The sequence below is a fragment of the Podarcis erhardii genome, assembly GCF_964252035.2.
Source record: "Podarcis erhardii genome assembly, chromosome: 1".
NCBI lineage: Eukaryota > Metazoa > Chordata > Lepidosauria > Squamata > Lacertidae > Podarcis > Podarcis erhardii.
This window is the reverse complement of record NC_138497.1, coordinates 26,276,451-26,295,376: the sequence shown is the minus strand read 5'-3', so window position 1 is coordinate 26,295,376 and position 18,926 is coordinate 26,276,451. Positions and strand designations below refer to the sequence as shown.

The window sequence follows — 18,926 nt, the reverse complement described above, 5'->3', positions numbered from 1 at the left end:
TCCCTCCTGATCCTTCCATTTATTTACCAAGTTTATATCCTGCCCTTGCTCCACAAAGAGCCCAGGACAGCAAGTGTGTGTGTGTGTGTGTGTGTGTGTACAATTCAAAAACAACAATAAAGCAAAAACGTTCTAAAGATTAAAGCATTCTAAAAACAATAACAATTAAAAACATTTAAAAGTCAGTTTAAAAAATATTCTAAATGCAATTGCAATTAAAAATCTACTTCCATCCAATGATCCCAGGAACAGTGTTCTTCAGCCTCCAAATGCCTGGGTGAACAGGCATGTTTTCAAATTGCTCCTGAAATAATGAGGGAGAAAGACACACCACACTAGGGAGAGCATTCCACAACCAAGGAACCACCAACAGGGCAGCCCCCGGTGTTGGACGACCAACAAGGTCTCACCATAGAGTCTGAGACGGTTGGCACTGGCAAAGTTGCTCAGTTAGGCCCTATAAGCTATGCATCTATTTATTTCTTATTTTGCCTTCTGTGTTTTCTTGGAGCCACTTACTGCAGTGCTGCGATAGGGAGGGAAAATACAATATTTTTCATCCCTATTACAGTGCTGATCTTGGAAGAAACACTCCAACATCAGCACTGTAATAGGAACGAAACAGAGAAGTACTCCTTCCTGCTTTTCCAATCCTCGCTCGAACCTTCTAGCAATGCTGTCTATGTCAGAGGAAGAAGCGGCACTTTTGAAATGTGATTTTGGAAGAGGGTGGCAGGCCATTAAAAATGGCTTCATGGGTCAGCATTGGCTGTGAGTTCACCACCTCTGGCATAGATATAGACTCTCCCCCCCTATACACAACTGCTTTCTGAATGGTTCTCAATCATATACTAGAAGATCCACCTCAGAGCTACAGCTCCCAGAATAAACTACAGTTCCCAGGATTCCGGGGGGAGGGGGGGAGTGATATAAGAGGGCTTTAAATGCATGGTGGTTGATGTGACCTTTGATCCAGTCCAATGAGACTTTTGAAACTTTTTGGTGGGTCTTAACATCCTAAGGCAACCTTGGCATTTGTTCAAAATAAAAATGGCAGTCTAACTCAGCTATGCCTGCTACTGCAACCTACCTCATCCTCTGCTTAGCTTATTTTTCCAGGGTTGGTTTTTTTTAAGAGGGGGGGGGTTGCTTGTTTATTTGGCTGGCAAATAACACCCTAAGAAAAGGCATCATCATTCCTGCACCACTACACCACAGACTGCCTGCGTTTCTGTTTTCCCCATTCATGCTTGCAATAGAAAAAATAAGAATAAAATTATTATGAAAACATTCTACGCTGCTCTCTCTCTCTCTTTTAAAGGCAGCGTTTAAGGGCTAAGCAATCAAACGATACCCAAGATTAATATTTCAGAGGAGGGGGAAATAAATCAACCTAAACGAAAGGAGGAGAGGGGCGGAGCGGGAATTTTGGGTAGGTGGTTAAACGCTGGCGAGCCCGGGCTTGCCGGCTTTCCTGCTCGGCGCTGCAAGATGCGCCGAGCTCCGCCTGTGCTATACTGCCACCTTGTCTAAACGCGGGGATTTGCACGGCAACTGTACAAAGCACGTTACGGGCGCTGCTCGCCTCCTGCACTTCTTCTAGCATAGCGATAGGTAGTTAAATAGAAAATTTTCACAGCCCTTACAACTATGATCCGAATATTCTCAGGCGATGTACCCGAGATCTGTGCTTTGAAGTCAAGGAAGCAGAGATGAGAGCATGTCAGAGGCAGGCAACACCTCTCCGCTCCGTCCCAACAGGGTTTGATTATGGAGCTCTTTAGCAGGTCGCTTTGTGCAATCTGAATTGAAATGGGCCGAGGCGCACCAGGTCGCAGCAGCACGCCATCCAACAAACCGTTTTACTTCGGCGCAGCTTCACTGTAGCTCCTGGCGCTTCCACGGAAGAAAGTGAGTTATTTGCACGCCTCAGTGCCACCCTCCCCAATATATCTCTGCCATACTTTTTGAGATACGCGGGGGGGTGGAGAGAAAAGCGACCCCTCCCTCTCCTGCCTCCCCTTCGAGTTAACGCTCTCTGCGCGCGTCACTTCGGAAAGGCTGGAGGAAGAAATCGGGAGCTGTAGCCTGCGCAGAGGAGCTTACCGCTTGGATCTTTCGTTCTTCCTTTCTCTCTCACACAGTGCCTTTTAACTCTTTTTTTATTTGGCCTTTGAGAGCAGGGAAGCTTTTAGGCACGAGTTCACGTATCTCTTTAGTGATGTGGCTATCAGCGTGCTGATGTTCCTTATGAACTCTCCGTTGCTCCACCGTAGCAGAGCCAGTACAAACACATTAAAAGCGCATTTCCCTCGCCTCCAGCAATACCGGGAACTGTGGTTTGATAAAGGGTGCTGGGAATTGTGTAGCCCCGAGAGGTAAACTACGGTTCTCATGGTTCTTGGGGGTGTGTGCTTTAAATATATGGTGCGTATGCAGCTCTGATAAATTAATTCTGCATTTCAGGGGGTTGGACTAGATGACCCTTGGGGTGCCAGTTCTATGATTCTATGAACTATTATGCCAGGAAGACAGGGAGACCCAAGGCCTAATCCGCATTCCGAGTACATCCGGAGCAGAACTGGTTCTCTCTTCGACTTCTTCACTAAAGCCCCAACGCCAGATGAAAGAGAAAGGAGGCTCGTGGGGAGGAAGGAGGTTATCTTTGTATGCCTTCCCCACCCCCGTGCCTCAACAGAATACCTTTCCACAGTTGTAGAAGCGTACACACGTGCACGCTGTTAACGCACATTCTGCTTGTGCTTGCGGAGCCCGGAAGGCGAGGAGGTTGGAAATGCTGGTGCCGGTTTGAGGTGTGCCGGGGGTTGGGGAAGAACTAAATAACTGCAGGTTAAAGTCATGCCACACGCACGAAATCCAAGGATCAGAGGCGAAATTCCTCCGAAGTGGCTCCTAAATCCACGTATTGTTCACGGGAAATATTTTTTTAAAAGGTCTGTAAGTGCAGAAAATAAAGATCCAAAGGAGAAACACTCCCCAACCGCCCCTTTCCTCTCGAGTCCAGTGGCGGCTCATGCCTGTTCTTTCTTTTCCAAACCCACCCCTTGAGACGAGACGAGGCGGCACGTTTGCAAAAGAGGCACGCAGCTGATCTCCCGAAGGATATCTCTCGTGTGTGTGTGTGTGTGTAAGTTTCCCCAGGCATGCAAGCCTCTCACTTTCTCTCTCCAGACACTCTGTGCTGGGCCAGCCACAACAGAGCGACCTCTCTCTCTCTCGCTCTCTCTCTCGCTCTCTCTCCCTCGCTCTCGCTCTCTCAGGCTCGGCTCTTCTTTCAGCGTCCCGCCCTCAAAGGGTTAAGCGGCCGCTGCCTGCCGCTCTTTGCTAGACGGCTGAGTTTCGAGGAAGGCGCTGTTTGAGGCAGGCGTCGCTGCGCGCTGCTGTTGCCGCTGCTCTTGCAGCCACCCGCTTGTGAAACCCGCCAGGCAGGCTCGCTTTGGGAAGACGGAGGGGCACCTATCTGGTGCATCGAGGATCTGCTTTGGGGAAAGAGGGGGGAAAGAAAGAGAGAGGGAGAGAGATTTGCGGGCCGGAGGCAGAGAAGAACGAAGCATTTGATCATGCTCGGCTGTCTTTTGCATCTTGGCGCTCTGGGTTGAATGACCGGCTGGACAGCGGCTCCAGAAGATCCCTCCGCTGGGCGCTCTTCGGCGAGAGAAGCCTCTTCGGCGGCGGTGGTGGAAGCCGGAGATTATGAGGACGGCGAGCGTGGCTCTTGCCAGCTATGGAACAAAGCCAGACCTTGGCGGTGATCCTTAAATCAGTACAATGCAGGAATCGAGCGGCTGCCCTCGCCACCTTCCTGACCCAGTGGGGTTTGGGTGAGCTCCAGCGAGAGGAGAAACGCGGCGCACGCTCGTCAGGTAAAGCGAATTCTTTTTCCTAGCTGCCTTTCTGCTGCAGGCGCCACCATCTGAGATGGATGGATGGATGGATGGGGAGAAAGAACTCGGGCCATTTCATTCGCCCAGGGTTCCAAGTTTCATTCGGGGGGGGGGGACCAGAGAGGCGTGCAAGGTTAGATTCGGTGTGACTCCGGAGCGAGCGAGGGAGAGAGAGGTGGAGGCTGCCTCTCTCCATAGGCAGGAAGAGTTGTGTATGCTGGGGGGGGGGGGTCATAATAATGAGAATGAGAATAATATATCTGCGATCCTGAAAGTACCTACTCCAGAGTAGTCCCCTTCAAACCAATGACAGTTCGGTTTCTGCATGGCAGATTAAGTTTGGTGGTGCTAGTTCAAGTACACACACGAACACATTTTCTGGGTGAATTAATGACGGTGTCTCCTTTCCAGTGCCCACCATTCTCGCGCTAAAGGTCCACGTGGGTGGATTCTGATGGCTTCTGTAAATCAGGCCGTTCCGTGCCTTCAAGTTCAAGTTCTCAAGCTTTGAGGTAGTGACAATCGTGTGTGTGTGTGTGTGTGTGTGTGTGTGTGTGTGTGTAACGTTTCAAAACGGTGCCTCTGCTCCGCCGGTTCGTCTTTTGCGTCCGGAACCTGTGCGCCTTTACGCGCAAGGAAGCTCCGGCGAGTTCAACGGGACTTTACGTCCCTGACAAATCTGGACCAGATCGGGCTGCAAGAGTGAGGCGCAAGGGTTTGAGAAAAGCAGCGTCCTCCCTTCTCTCTCCCCCTCCCCATGCAAAATAAGGATCCAGAATCAATCGATTGGAGAGCTCTGAGTGGCTTATTCCCCCCAGCCCCCGCTGCCTGCACTCCTTCCTTTTAGCGCCCCTCCCCATTTTAATCCAGATCTACTGCTGACGGAAACAAACCTCCTTTCTTCCCCCATCAGTCAATCACTGTCTGGCAAATGTCTTTCCTCCACCACCCCCTTTTCGCCTCCGCAGAAGAGGGGTGCGGGAGCGTTAGGGCTGGGTTAACTCCTTCGAGTCCGGACCCTCATTCATTCCGAGTTACCGGGATACCCTCCCGCACCGTCTTGATTTCGCCGAGACTCGCCCCGCTTTCCTCTCCAGCGGCGATTCTGCTTTTGTGATAACAGTGCCAGCAGCACTATGTGCCAGGCTCTCGTCAGCGCTTCCGTTTCAGAGCCTGGCTGGATGCTCCTTCTGGCTTTCTTCTCCGGGGTCTGCGCACCAGCATTTCTATTTTTCGAAGGCATGGGGAGGGGGCTGGACCCCTTCAGCGGGTTTAGGAGTTCCTCTGTCCTGGAAAAGTACATAGATTGCAGGCTGTGAACCCCGCGAGAGCCATGCCAGGAATGAAAGTGTCATGATCCCCAAGCTCACAGATGGGCTGTGAGAGAGAGGGACATAGTTTTGGTCTGTGCCCAGGCTTTGATAACAGCGTGTCACATCAGTAAATATGGGAAGCTGCCTTAGTCCAGTAGCGTCTACAATGACTTGCATCAACTCTCTAGGGTTTTAGGGTTTCAGCCTCCTACAGCCTTGCCTGGGGATGCCGGGAATAGAACTCGCGATCTTCTGCGCGCAAAGCAGGCGCTCTGCCACTGAGCTACAGCCCTTCCCTCCTTGAGCTGATTCCATTTCTCCGTGTAATCTGGGCAATATCATAGCCCTCTGCTTTAGAACAGTCATGCGTGCTGCCTTCCCTTGCCATATATGTACCCCTTTTCCTGCGTTTGGGGATGTGCCTTCGGAGGTAGTTTAGGCCGTGTCCAAAACGCCCAACGCGTCTGTATGCCCCGCCAACACATTGCTGGGGATGGGTGGCTGAGGCAAGGAGAGCGAGCGTGTGGCTTGTACGTGTGATCGAAGGGAGAAGGGGGAAACGGAAATACAGTACCTCTAACCGGCTCTTAGCGTCAATAGGACGTTTCGCTCAAGGGAATTCTCAGTAGTTTGAGTCCAGGCCTTCTTCACTCCAGCGTCTGCACTTGGGCTTATTTAGTTTACACTTGATTGCTGTACACTTGATGGCTGTCTGCGGAGGGTGTGAACTGGATCCGTGGAAAAGCCTCGCGCTTGAGGCCGTGTGGGCTTTCTCTTCGTGGCGTTGGGTCTGTGGTGGCCCACTCACACTTTCAAGGCACCCTTTTGCGTGGCAGTCATCAGATGTTGAGAAGGCAGGTGTGAAACCCTCCCTTTCCCTGCAGATGAACCAGGAATGAGTTCGCGACACTAGTGTCAATCCACTAGGCTCTTTAGCTCTAGAACCTCGAGTCCAGATGCTCGGAGGAGGGAAAACAAGTCAGCATGGGGAAAAACAAAATCAGGAGTGGTTTCAAACGCTTTTTTTAAAAAAAAAAAAAACCTACCCCCGCCTCCAAAAGAAGAATCTGTAGGATCCCTGAAATTGACAAACTTCACCGAGTTCCCTCCCTCTCTGGTGCTAAAAATTAATGTCAGAGACATGCAACCCGATAATGTATATTCGTTTTTTACCAGCAAAGTCTGGAAGGTACAGCCGCCTTTTCTCTCTCCCTCCTCTCCATTTGTATCTAGCAAAGCTCTCAAAGATTATAAAAACGATCAATTTCATTTTAGTCTGGTGAAAATGCGCCCTCCGTGCAGTAGCCGATTTTTTTTTTAAAGGGTTTGCTGGCTGCCCCCTCGCGAATGTAGCATTTGGGGTTGGAGGTTATTTATTCAGTTATGAGGCAGAGACGTCTAGATTTCTTCTGTCCTTTAGAAAAGTCAATATAACACAAAACAGATCTCTTCCTTCTCCGGGGATCGGCTGATGTATTTATTGATTTGATTTTGCCAGGTAAAAGTTCAAAGGTGGTGGTGGTAATGGGGATCTCACCGTAGGCTGCAGACATGTGAAATAACACCGCTATGGTGAACATTCTGCCTCTTTCCTCCCTTCCCCTTTCCTACTGACTACAATTAATTCATTTTATCCCAGCGAAGGGAGTTTCTTTCCCTGCAAGCGGGGCGCCTGCTCAGCGCAGGATAAAACCAAGTGGCTTTTTATTCTTAATGGTCGGGATCCTCGGGGGGGGGGGGGGAAGAGCCAGAAAAACTCAAATTCTGCCTGCCATGGAAGCCCTGCTGATGTTTTTTGTCGGGGAGCCTCTATTGGGGCAATTAAAGCAGCTAATGACACGCGCGCCCGCCCAGAGCCGAGCCGAGAAGTAGATCAGGCTGAGCGCCTAAGACGCCGCTTGGTGCTGTTTCCCGTATTCTATCTGATAGCTGCGCGCAAAAGGGGAGGAGGGGGAGAGAGACTCCTAATAAGAATCGAGGCAGAAGCGCCTCTTTGGCTAAAGAACTTGACGGTGAAGGGTGGGTTAAATAATTAAGGGGGGGGGGGAGAGAGAACCCGAGCCCGACTTTGCCTCTTGGAAAGCTTTCAGGCTGCAGCCCTGCCTTCCAAGCATTCTTTAAACTCGCCATGTGGGAGGAACTCCAGGAGAGAGAGAGGGAGATGGCTATCAACGCGAATTCATTACTGTAAACATCTCCCTGGGGTGTCAGGCAAGCAAAAGGGGGAGAGAGAGGAGAGGGAGAGAGGGGTGGGGGAGACAGAAAGGCTCAGCTGCCATTAGAGTCCGATCGGAGATCTCCTGACGCCCAGCATCAACCTGCCAACGCGGCTGGACTTTCCGAGCCCAGAGGGGAAAGAGGCGCTCGAGCGCTCACGCGTGCACGTCTGCATGCGCCCGGCGCCCCCGGAGGCTTCTGGGGTGCTGCTCGCCTGCGCTTCCTCCTTGTGGGATCCTCACTCTCCTGAACTCTGAGGACCGAGGGGAGAAAGAAAGAAAAAACCCCAACCCCAGGCCAGGGGAAAACAACACCACCAAACTATTCGCTGCAGGCTGATTAGAGCTCGCTCCTCTTCCCGCACATCTCTGTTGATTTCGAGTTGTTGGCGTCGCTCTCTGCCTGGTTTGTCCTCTCTCTCTCTCCTTGAGAGGTGGGGACCGAGGAGACCGAGGAAGAGGTGTGCGCCTTTGCGCTTGCCTTCTCGGGGATGCTGGAGCCCCGGGCTGCGCGTTGGAGGCGAAAGGAGGAGGATGTTGCCGCTGCCTCGTAAGCGGGGAAGGCGGAAGAAAGTGCCGCGCTCGCTCCGCAGAGCAGCAGCAGCAGCAGGCGGCAGCCCCGGAGGCGAGCGCCGCCCGCAGCCTGCGGGCGAGGGCAGCAGCAGGAGGCGGAGGACAACGACGACGACCCCACCGCGGCGAGGGGGCGATCTCACCGTTGCTGCTCCCCCAGCGCATCGGAGACCAACGTTGCTGCTGCTGCTGCTGTGGCGGTGGCCGCCAAAGTTTGGGGGTCTTCACTGGAGGGAGGGTAGAGACTCCCCGGGGATTATGGGCACCCGAGGACGACGCTTCAGGATCGGAGTCTGCAGGTACAATCGGGCTCGCGTCCCTCTCTCAGGATTCCCCCCTACCCCGATTCAACGATTCTAATATTCCCCCCTTCCCAGAAGGAGGGAAGCCCCCCTGCCATTACAACCATCGCCCCCATAGTGCCAGATGCAAAAAGTTCGTGGCCTGGGATCCAGGTGTGGACGGGATGAGGGGCAAATGGCCAGTCGCCTGCTTAGACTAGAGGGGTGGTGCGCGAATGACAGGGACACACGCGCAGGCATCCCCACTGGGAAATTTATCAATGGCTGTATGTGACAAGTGGAAAGGGAAAGATGCGATCGCTGTGCAGCAGCTTGTGTATTTCAGCCTGTGTGTGTGTGAGAGAGGATGAGAATTCAGATGAACGTAGAGGGCAGCTTTTTACTTTCTCTCCTTCATCCCCCACCTGACTCTTGACTGTTCCAAATGTGCCCTCTGGCCATTTCCTAGCCTTGAAAGGGACGACCCGCCTCTGTCCCCTCCTCCCATCAGTATCCTCACACCATCGAGCAAAGAGCTACTACTTGGCATTCTGGAAGCAAGTGAGGTTTATATTTTGGAAGAAAGAAGGGAAGAGAATTCCTTTTTTGTGTGTGTTAGGGAATGGAGAAGTTGAGCAGATGAAAGCCAAGCTGGCAAAGAGAAGATCAGGTTAAGTCAGTGCTGACAAGCATTATGAAATTCAAATGGAGGGGTGCGGGGAGGCAGCGGTAAATTGCATCAGTATTCATCAGATTCCCATCAATAGCTACATAAAGGCGGATCTGATGGCTTGGGGGAGGGAGGAGGAGGCAGAGATGGCATTTCAAGTCCATCAAGTGGACAGCAGCCTTATTTCATGAAGCTGGTCTGAGGGGTACTGACAAGCCAGAGAGAAAAGAGAGGAGGGGGTTGAAGCAAGCAGTTGGGGGGGGGAAGCAGCCTGAAAACTGAGGGAGAAGCCATCAACCTTCCTCTCTGGAATGGAGAATCAGTCAACAGGAGCTTTTAATTAATTTTAATGGAGGAAATCTGTTTTAAGGCTTACAATAAGCTAATAAAGTCCAAGGCAGAAATCCATGCAGAAGCCTGGACTTGTGTATAGAAAGTGCTGATTAGATTTTTGCCTTTGTGGGATTTTTCATTTTTTTAATCTTTGGTTTAGGAGAGAAAAAGAGAGAGATAGAAGGAGAGAGCATTTGCTTAGTATAGGCAAAGCCTATTCTTTTACACCCAAGCTTATTTACCTTCTCTTAGTGCTTACAAACCAATCATGCCAATTGGGATCTGGAACGTAATCTTCTCCAGGCAGCTTAATCCTGCAGTCCTCATTGAGACAAAACTCCCATGGAGTTCATTCATGGATTTATTTACTTAGCATGTACTAGAGAATTTCTGCTCCAGTGGGACTGGCAAATCCATTCTGGATTCAAGAGGGACAAAAGGACAGTCAGGCCATCCCATCATGGTCTGTGTCACAGAAATGCACTGAAAGTGGCATTTTTTGACCAAAGACTGCAGCATCTTGATATTAACAGGAAGAGTACTAAGCTGGCCTGCTTTTTTGTTTCTTTGTTTTGCTATCCTAGGAGGCAGGGACTCCTGCAAGCACAGGAGGGGCAAAGCTGGGCAGTAGGCCTTCTGAGATAACGGTGATTCATTTTCCTTCAGAATTGCAGTAACCTATCTGATCTATTGAAAAGAACACAGAGTAAAGGCAGGAAAATGTTTTGCAAGCCTTGTGCAACTAGCCTTTTCTGTTTAGATATGATGGGACTGGTTCTTCTGATTCTTTTTGCCTAAATTACTTTAAGATGGGCATAATCCACACACCCCACTATGCTTATATTTCAGCAAACAAAAACCACCACCACCCGCACCTACTCACTACCTTTCAAAAATAATTTCCACCCATCACACTTAGAGAATCTCCATTCCCTTCTCCTCCTGCCAGTTTCCCCTGCATTAAGTTGACCCATCAAAATATTGCACTTGGAACACTAGGCAGCCTCAGTACTTTTCACACTGCTCTGAGCTCACAAATGCCTTACCCAAAACTTCCCATGAGTCTCAATAAGTGGTAAAGTACCTCACTTTTTGAGAGGATGTTCTGCTCCTATACAACTGGGATTTCACCTTGGTTTTAAAACAGGCTTGGTTAGTTGCAGGTGGCATTGCAATGGTTAAAAAGAAAACAAAAGAGGTCGGCTGGACTAGATGATGGGGGTGTTGGTTCTTCCAACTTTACAATTCTATTATTCTATGAGATGCCAGCCAAGCACCACTGAAAATTGGACCTCCTTGGCATGGTGATAATGTTCTGTTTGCAAACTGGCCTCTGATCAGAATGTTGGACACAGTGTGCAGAAGTCTAGGACTTGGACAAAAGATAAATTGATGGAATGCAAACAAGCTAAGCTAAGGATTGACTTGTTCATATGTATATGTGATTTTTATCTGCATATGATTTTCAGTCTCTGGATTTAATTTGAGCCATTGCTATAAGTCATGATTATATCCTGGTCTGCTGGAGAGCAGGCTTATCTGCTGAAAACAACCCCATCTCCACCCATTTCAAAAAATGCCTTACATGGGCTGTGGTTTCAGGCGAGAATCGGCAATGCAAACATTTCTGTAAGTGGTTAGAAAGGCAACTCTCAAGTATGTAGAGCCCTGATGATTTGATTTTCCTCTCCATTCCCTGGCATCAGAAAATGTAGGCTTCCTTGTTTGAAAACAAGTAGGAGATCAAGCACATTAAGGGCTGTGGCTTTTATTCTGCTGTGCTTTATAGGTGAGGGAATAGCCCCTCTTAAGAGAAAACTGTTTGTTTCCAAGAAGGACAGCTTCTTAGTCACCCCTACACCCTCTGCTCTTAATCTAAAGTGAGTTTATTTTTCACTAGATTTCTTCCATATAACTTTGTGGTTTCTGCCACAGTGATTCAAATTCAGTCCATTAGTGACCTCTATCTGTGAGAAGTATGCAATCAATGCATGCATGGTCTCTCTCCACTCTCACTCTCTATCTTGCTCCTTTTCTTCTGCAAAGTATATTGTGGCAGCGGGGAAGGGGGAGAATGCAACATCTGACTTGCTTGGGTTTTGGATATCTTAAATTACTCAATTTGCTCGTTGGATTAAAAGACGGTGTTCACTCCTCTTCTCATGTCTGTTGTTCTATAGTAGAACAACATTCAAATGAATATAAGGTAACTCATACCCATTTGCCACTAATGTGAAGAACACCAGGCATTTGGACAGTGTTCTCTTAGTTTGCTGGTGATCATAGGTCGGCCGACTTAACAAAATCAAGAGTCAAAATGCAATTTGGAATGTCCAATAGTTCATGTTTGCTCCAGAAGTTCTGTTGATTGCGTGACTTTTATCACCCCATAGTTGTAACTAAAAAATGTATACTTAGCAAAGATGTACAGTGACCAGCATTTTAGTATAGTAGCAAGATTATCTTTGTAATAAAAAAGGAAATAAAATTCCATCTGTGTCTGTATTTTGAATACCCATCAGAGATCAAGGGAAAAGATTGTTATTAACAGATGGTCCCTTTTTGGGGATTATTAAACCCAGCTTTCAAATATCAATTTGTCGCTTGCTTGTATCCAGATCCATATTTCATGTTTTAGTTAATTATTGTGAATTGTGAATCGAGGGCTCCAACAACAGCATTGCTTTGATGAGGGGGATAGTTTGGTTTGACATTTTCCAGATGATATTTGATGCATTTAGTGCCGGGGTAATATGGTGGCTTTAGATGCTTAATGATTCCTTATTTCCTTTTGGCAAGTCTTTGCCCAGAAGTAATAGTTTGGAGATGTTATTGCTGTTGTTCAGTGACATAATCCAAGAACTGATAGGTGCCCAGGACTAAAACTTTTCTTCTTTTTCTTTTGGAAGCAAATTGTGCTATTTCAAGAAAAAAGAAGGAAACCTCACAAAGTGACTATTCTTATTTTATTTAAAAAACTTACAACCTGCCCAATTTTCCAAGGAAATCAAGATGGCTAACCACCAAAACCCACAAATTACACCCAATTACAAAATCCAGATATCAACATAAAATCAAGAGCCAGTTTAATGATTCCAAAAAAAGCCACCAACACAAACCATGTGAAGGAAGAGTGTCAGCTTCAAGCTGATGGCATCAAGCTGAATTCCCTAAAGCAGTGTATGACCTATAGATGCATCTGTTGGTTTGCTTTTAAAGAACAAATAAAGAAATACGTGACCCAAATAATTATTACATCTTTGGAGTTCTTTTAGAAACAACAGTTAAAAAGAAACCCATAAAAAAACTGACGGCTTACCAAAGGCAAATACTTTTGTGGGAGCCAGAGTCCAGTCTTTTCTGAATCTCTTCCAGTTTAGTCCTCTATGAAAATGCTTAGCTAGTACAATGAACTTAGTTATATTCAGCCAGTGGCCCAGACTGTTGCGATCTTCCTGTTCTTTGGTGCTTTACTGGTGATTTACTCAACCAGCAGCCTTTATTTCTCTTTGATTCCTTCTCCTGACATGGCCCTTTGAATTGAATAGGAACTCAGTCTAGTGAGGTCTTAAAACAAATCTGTCATGTTACATTCAGGATTCCAGAAAACTTAATGATCCGTAAAGAAATCTGTAAAACATCTTTAATCTTTTTTTAAAAAAAACATTCTGTGCTTTCTGATCTGCTTCTTAAAGGTCCCTTGTCTACTTTGTAACAGGCCTGATACATGTGGCTTGTTTATTTTAAAAAATGGCTCCTTCTGATCCGGTTTAATGGGAATATTTCTTCTTCTGTATATAAATGGGTGAAGGTAGAGTTATAGAAAAATGGTTCATGCACTTAGGTAAACCAGCCACTGAGATTTAGGTGTCTGCCCCCAAATTGTTAACTCATAGGTAGCCTTAATGAGATTATTCCACAATGTGTGGACTGCAGCATTTGAACGACAGAATTTCGGAAACTTTTGCTGTGCTCATGTCTTCAGGGGTTGCAGAACCCATCTCCTTTCCTATCAAATCCAATGGGATTTCATGATGGGGATGATCCTATGGATCCCGGTCTTGCAAGTTGCCAGAAAAATGCCATTGGCCAAGGCCTGTACTTGCATCATTCCTGAGTCCCTATCAGCACATTTTGATCATGCTTTGAAAGGGCTGGGAGATACTCAGCACCTCATAGGATCAGTCCTCCCCTTAGATCAACCCCCCAAAGGTCACAACAAAAATTCTGACATGGCTTTTTGAGTCCTTCATAATTATTAATCACTGGGCAGCTAGTCAACTGATAAATTAACAGAGTAATTCCCTGTGACAGTTTATGGGCTAAGGACCACAGTCATAGAAATTAACATAAAGGAAAATGATTTGCAAACTTATTGGGGGTGATAACCTTTAAATAGTCATGATAATCAACGTGTCAGATCCCAATAAGCTCTCGCTCACGTGGAACCAGAGTCTGTGAAAAATGGTTTTCAATGTTGGGATGTTTTTTGATCCCTTCAAAGTTCTGCCCATGCAAATTTAAATAGACTGCATCTGATTTCCCCTCTTATATTTTATCAGTTTGGAAGGAGTGAAATTTAATGCTTACTATTTGTATTTGTTTATCATTCTTTCCTGAATCTGAAAGCTGAAACAATCCTTTAAATTTAATGATAAAAGACCCAGTTTATTTGGAGGTTCTTGCGTGTGAGTCTTGCTGAACCACAAAAGCACATTTTTCAGTGGGGCACAGAAATTTTTTCCCCTGTTGCATTGGGCCATATACTCCTCCTGACTTCCGAAGGCTCAGAATTCTAGCCTTGCAGGAATTGCACCAAAGGCCTCTTTAAATCCCTTTGTGCTTGCCTGAAAGACTTATTTCAGACCCCTCGATTTCTGTTGCCCTCTTTCACCATGGTCAGAGCCAGCCCTTGTCATTAGTTAAAGTAAGGCAACCATGTCAAAAAGCCCATGGTTGTGGACCAAATAGCAAGAGCCCCTTGAATCTTTGTCCTAAACTCCCTAACCATTTGCCTCCATTGTGTGCCACACAGCAAGCCTTGGTCCTCCTAAGCTAGCCAGCTGCCTCAAGCGCCCTGGATCCCAGAATCAGCTGCCGTTCCAGTTGGTTTCTGTATGTGGAATGCATGGAATGGGGAGAGCATGTTTATTTTTCCCTTTCGCCATGGGCAGCAAAACGCTGTGGGTTGACCCTGCCTTTGGTAAGGAGCCTCCCCTCTTTGGTAGACCTTTCATAAGGAATTATCACTAGCCACCATTTCAGACTGCGAACTTGAGGCTGATACCCACAGTTCAGACAAGACTCCTGGAGCAAAGCATAATGCAAACATTGGAGCTTGCTAGATCAGGCCAGTGGTCTACCTAGTCCAGCACCCTGTTCCCATAGTGGTGAACCAGATGCCTGTGGGAAGACTGCCTCTTTCCATATGAACCTACCTGGACCCTGAGAACATCTTCTGAGACACTTCTTCATGTGCCTCCTTCATGAGAGATCCAGAGGGTGGAAATACAAGAACGGGCCTTTTCTGCAGTGTCTCCCTCTTTGTGGATTGTTCTTTTCCGAGAGGTTTGTTCGCCTAGCACCTTCATTATACACCCTTTTGTGCCAGGCAAAAATGTTCCTCTTTAACCAGTCCTTTGGCCGAGTGACACCCAAAGTCCTTTTAAAATGTGTAGGGAAGGAGGGGGCTATTGGGTTGTTTTTGTATTGTGATTTTATGTTGTAACTGCCCTGAGACCTGTGCTATAGGGCGGTATACAGTGGTACCTTGGGTTACAGATGCTTCAGGTTACAGACTCCGCTAACCCAGAAATAGTACCTCGGGTTAAGAACTTTGCTTCAGGATGAGAACAAAAATCACGCAGCAGCATTAGCTAAAGTGGTACCTCAGGTTAAGAACAGTTTCAGGTTAAGAATGGACCTCCAGAACTAATTAAGTTCTTAAGCCCAGGTACCACGGTTACAAATTTAATAGATAGATAGATGATAGATAGATAGATAGATAGATAGATAGATAGATAGATAGATAGATGATAGATAAAATAAAGCCCACCAGCAGGACCTGAGTACAACTATGCTGTCCTCCCTTGTGCTATCCAGCAACATATTCCCAGCAAACTGTCTCCAACAGTGGAGGTAGAGCATAGTCAGGAGGAGGTTTTTTTTTTTTTTACAATTTAGCCAGTTTTATTTTACAAAAAGAAGCTCAAAGTGACTGTTAATGGTTAGTAGCCATTCACAGCTACAGATTTGTCTAATCGCCTTCTAAAGCCATCCAAGATGGTGGCTGTCACAGCCTCTTGTAGAAGGAATGTGGCTGGAAGAGATGAGGTCCACAGACAATGTTCTTTCTTCTTGACAGGGAAGTTTAGGACTAGCACCAGGAGTGGCTGCTCATAGACATATCACGCCTGTGTCCCTGGAGATTTTTGCCCTTCGAATATTTCTGTACAGTGGGAACCTAGGCATGCCTCTGAAAGTAGCTGCAAACTGTCCACTGGCTATTACATGATACACTGATGAAAAAGGTCAGAGCCCAGAATGGAAACTAAATCCAGGACCTTATTGGGAGAGAAATGGCTTAATGCTGCCAGGAGTTACACTCCCAACAGCAGCTGGTGGTGCATGTCATTCTCATAAGCAGAAACAAATGGGCAATGGTAGTTTGCAGGGAAGGAAATGTTCCATTCCTTAACTGTAGCATTGAAAGGGTTTGTACGCACTGTGTATTTTTGACATAAATGGGATGGGAAAGCATTTCCATTAACAGGACAGTGACCAATAATACACATGTTGATGATATATCTCTCAGTATAGCACAGATGCTGCAGAACTCTTGATTCCATCTTCTTAACAGTGTGCTACAGTTACAGTTCTCTAATTAAAAGCTAAAGTGCTTGCGTTTTTGTTTTGCATTAGAAAATAACGCAGCACAGTGGCCTGGTTCGCCCACATATAAACATTGATGCAGACCCTCTAAGTGTCCCTATTTTCCAGGGACAGTCCTGGATTTATAGAAGTCATCCCGGTTTCTGATTTGATCCTGGAATGTCCTGCTTTTCCTTATGATGTTCCTGTTTTCATCAGAGAAATGCTGGAGGGTACGGAGTTATATGACCCCCGACCCAAGGAGATAAGTAACTATACAACCTTTAGAAGACATCTGAAGGCATCTCTGTAAAGCGATTTTAAAAAAATAATTAATGTTTTACTAGGTTTTTGTATATATTGGAAGCCACCCAGAGTGACTGGGGCAACCCAGTCAGATGGGCGAGGTGTATAATAACAACAACAACAATAATGGTAAAAAAGAATAGGACATAACTATTTTCACTGGAGAAATGTTGGAGGATATGTTGATGAGGAATCCTCTGTGTAATGGGGCACGTTCATTTGTGCTGCTCCTCTGCTACACACACTATAGGGAAAAAGTTTCTGTGAATTGGGTGCAGTACCCGCAGCACAAAGTGCATGAAACATGCACTGGGAAGGGCACTTGTGTCTGTTGTGTCATGGTGCCTACAGGATTCCTGGTCACTGGGTATGTGCCTTGGCACTTGGTGCATTTTTGCCAACTAAGTCCTACCCAAAAAGAAGCAGACCCACTGGAATTAATGAGCCTAAGTTAGTCATATCCATTAGTTTCCATAAGTCTACTCTTAAGTTTGGATACAACCCAGTATATACAATTATGTGTAATTGTAGAGCATGCGATATGAATCTATTTCAAGACATTGAATTAAAAAAACAGAGGCTGGCAACCTAAAGCTCATTTTGTTTTGCATAATGGCATCTGGGAAGTGTAGGCTGGTGGCTCTTTTCTTCTAGCCAAGACAGTAAAATACATTTAATTGGAATGCAGTTTAATAATGGAATGATACTCACCAAGGTTGGATTCTTCTTTTCCAATGGCAGGGCCTTCTTCTTACCAGGCTTTCAGGGATCTGTCTCTGAAATTCAGATGAGAGTTAACCCAAACAGAAACGAGATATTTGCAGAGTAAATATATCCAAAAGACTGAAGGAATCAAGTCAGTCCACATGCTTCAGTGAAGGTAACTCCTTTCCCCCAATCCCAAGTTATCTGAAATGCAAGCTATTTTGACTTGGTGTATATGATGCATGTGAAGAAAACCCATGATGATCTGAGTCAAATTCCCTTGATGCTCCTGAGAATGAGGAGGAAACTGAGAACATTTAACAACTGGGAGATGTGGTAGATGGTCCACAATTTTATCAAACAATAATATTTAAAAATTATGTGGAAAGAGATGACATACTTTGATGTCTCATTTCCTTTTAAAGTTAGAAGCAGAGAAAGTTGGTGGCTCTTCTTTTTAAAAAGCTGTTTCAATTGTTTTTTCACTACTTCCCATATCTTTTCCAGAATAATCAGAGGTCTGTGGAGTGGCCTTTCCTGCCTAGAACAAAAGGAATACAGTCATGTAAAAACAAAAAGCAACAACAAAAATGCCTCCAATTTTCTGTAATAACATCTCTCTGTTTGGCAGGCTCTTGGGAAGTGAAGTAGCAAACTCCAGAACTGGAAGTGCAAGGTTTTTTTGTAGTCTTAGCCTGAGCAGCTGAAATCTGAGCATTTCTGGGCATTATAAGGAAAGAGTAAGAACACTGGAAGGGGGGGGGGGGGAGAGAGAGAGAGAGAGAGAGAGAGAGAGAGAGAGAGAGAGAGAGAGATGTGACCCTCTTTTCACACTTCTGGTGTAAATATCTATGACGGTGACTGGCGCATCTTTTTGGCAGTGAGATGCACTGAGCTGCTATAGATGCACAGGCAAGATGTGCGAGTCACTTTCACACTCTTTGCGAGTTTCTTTGTAACACATGAACTTAGCTACTCTCTTTTAGGGATATAATGCAAAGACTTTGGCCTGAGGGTGGTAGTGGAACTGTGAGGGGGTTCCTGGGACAGCTCTGCTTTCTAGAACATGTTTCCACTCTGTTGGAGGCAGGACAATCTCTCTCTCTCTCTCTCTCTCTCTCTCTCTCACACCCACCCACCCACCCACCCACCCCACTGAATTGCAAATTGTGTGTCCCTGCACAAAGGCAGAGATGTTAACATCACAAGAAAGCTGTCAAATCACAAGACTCCACTGTTTGCAATAAGGGTGTGACGAATACATGGATCTTTGACAAATTGACTACATGGATTTGGCCTTTGTAGCACTTTTTTTTTCACTCCCTTGAAAAGTAATGCCTGATGATCAGTATCCACCCTATGATAAACACTGGACATATCCCCTTATCTTGGTCTTTTAATGCCTCCCAGTTTATAAGCTCTTATCAGCCTGAATGCCTTTCCTGGGATGTAATCCACGTTGGAGTTAATGTCTGATTTCTATTAAATGATTAGGGTGATGATGAATGAAAAAAGCATATAAAGCAATGCTGTTTGGCCATCTGAAATGATTTTTCTTGATCACACACTTACAAGGAGCCAAGCAAATATATTAATGCTCCAATTTAGTAGTGCAATTTAGTAGTGCTCCAATTTAGTAGTGCCTCCCAATGAAAGCTGAAAAGGGTATCTTGAAACAGATTGTTTTCTAGTGCAGATAACAGGATAGATATGCACAGTGAATTGCTAAATTGTTTGCATCAGATCAGCCTGTG

The 18,926-nt window shown here is 46.3% G+C and overlaps 1 protein-coding gene across 5 annotated transcripts in view; it reads left to right on the top strand.

Annotated features, from left to right (window-relative positions):
* Positions 1–3,253: 3,253 nt before the first annotated feature.
* Positions 3,254–18,926, top strand: part of FLRT2 (fibronectin leucine rich transmembrane protein 2) — an 88,347-nt gene continuing 72,674 nt past the window's right edge. For 2 of the 5 annotated variants that reach the window (XM_081861326.1, XM_081861328.1), the window contains exon 1: positions 3,254–3,884. The gene's annotated coding sequence lies outside the window, so the exon portion shown is untranslated. Of the gene's footprint in view, positions 3,885–7,282; positions 8,307–8,841; positions 8,964–18,926 lie in introns of those variants that run through there. The other 3 variants (XM_081861327.1, XM_081861330.1, XM_081861331.1) reach the window with 2 other exon arrangements.